A 1,567-nucleotide genomic window follows, 5' to 3' on the forward strand; every position below is an offset into this window, starting at 1 on the left:
TGTTGTGTTGACAGTGTTGTTGTGTTGATGTTGTTGTGTTGACAGTATTGTTGTTGTGTTGTTGTTGTGTTGACAGTATTGTTGTGTTGATGTTGTTGTGTTGACAGTATTGTTGTTGTTGTGTTGACAGTGTTGTTGTGTTGACAGTGTTGTTGTGTTGACAGTATTGTTGTGTTGTGTTGACAGTGTTGTTGTTGTGTTGATGTTGTTGTGTTGACAGTGTTGTTGTGTTGATGTTGTTGTGTTGACAGTATTGTTGTTGTGTTGACAGTATTGTTGTTGTTGTTGTGTTGACAGTGTTGTTGTTGTCTCACAGGTCCTCTGAGTGGAACTCGGTGCAGGGCGACTGTCCTCACGCCAACGCAGAGGACGGAGAGTTCTGGTGGGTGGAGCCTGTGGACAGTTGACATGTCTGTTCAGTTGATGGTGATCAGGTGGCATGATCGCTCTTCTTCTGTGTCCTATCTCTGCAGGATGTCCTTCAGTGACTTCCTGCGTCACTACTCCCGGATCGAGGTGTGCACTCTGACGCCCGACACCATCGGTGACGACTCCGTCAAACACTGGAGCGTCAGCAAGTTTGACGGCACCTGGAGGAAGGGCTCGACGGCTGGGGGCTGCAGGAACCACCCCTGTGAGTCTGGTCTAGACCTGTTCACTCAGTCTGGAGTCAGGGTCAGTTAAACCCTCTGTGACCTTTGACCTCACCTATTCCCTCCACAGACACGTTCTGGATGAACCCTCAGTTCGTGATCCGGCTGGAGGAGGAGGACGACGACCCCGATGACGGCGAGGTGGGCTGCAGCTTCGTTGTCGGTCTGATCCAGAAGAACCGCAGGAAGCTGCGAAAACAAGGCCAGGACATGCACACCATCGGGTTCGCCATCTACGAGGTGAGACCTGGAGGGGGCAGGACTTAGACACTTGAGGGTTTCTGTATTCAGACACCTGAGACAGAAACACAGGTGTGTCCTAAACTACCTGTCTTTGTCTGGTTTCAGGTTCCACAACAGGTGAGCTCTGGACCCACAGCACCCTCAGGTTAAAGGTCAAACACTAGGACACCTCCCACCTTTTATCCACCTGAGTGAAATGAGTCAGAAAAAGTTTTTTTTAATGTTCTCTTTCCATTTCCTGGTATTCTAACTACAACATGTCCTGATTGCCCCCCCCCCCCCCCCCCCCCCCCCCCCCCCCCCCCAGTTCCACGGGCAGCGGGAAGTGCACCTGGACAAGAACTACTTCCTGACACACGCTCAGACGGCGAGGTCAGAAACCTTCATCAACCTGCGCGAGGTCAGTTCCCGCTTCAAGCTCCCTCCTGGAGAATACCTGATCGTCCCCTCAACCTTCGAGCCGCACATGAACGGGGACTTCTGTATCCGGGTCTTCTCCGAGAAGCAGACAGAGACCCAGTAAGACCCCCCCCCCACCCCCAACCCCCACTGTGTGTCTGTGTGAGAGTCTGTGCTGGACGTCTGTGGACGGGGGAGGGGTCCACCCACTGCAGCTGTACAGAGACGTCTCTGTGGTCCAGGTTTCCTGTTTGCTGTTTGGGGGGGGGGGG

At 53.1% G+C, this 1,567-nt stretch overlaps 1 pseudogene across 1 annotated transcript in view; it reads left to right on the forward strand.

Moving 5' to 3' along the window:
• Window positions 1-254: 254 nt before the first annotated feature.
• The window catches only part of LOC111651023 (calpain-2 catalytic subunit-like), a 6,773-nt pseudogene continuing 5,460 nt past the window's right edge, over window positions 255-1,567 (forward strand). Inside the window, exons 1-5 of the transcript XR_015436898.1 lie at window positions 255-382; window positions 474-634; window positions 724-893; window positions 1,002-1,013; window positions 1,204-1,455. The product of XR_015436898.1 is annotated as a calpain-2 catalytic subunit-like (transcript). The remainder of the gene's footprint in view (window positions 383-473; window positions 635-723; window positions 894-1,001; window positions 1,014-1,203; window positions 1,456-1,567) is intronic.

This window comes from Seriola lalandi, unplaced genomic scaffold (genome assembly GCF_002814215.2).
Source record: "Seriola lalandi dorsalis isolate HSWRI2012SDOR001 ecotype SW California unplaced genomic scaffold, Sedor1 jcf7180002053111, whole genome shotgun sequence".
In the NCBI taxonomy this organism is placed as follows: Eukaryota; Metazoa; Chordata; class Actinopteri; order Carangiformes; family Carangidae; genus Seriola; species Seriola lalandi.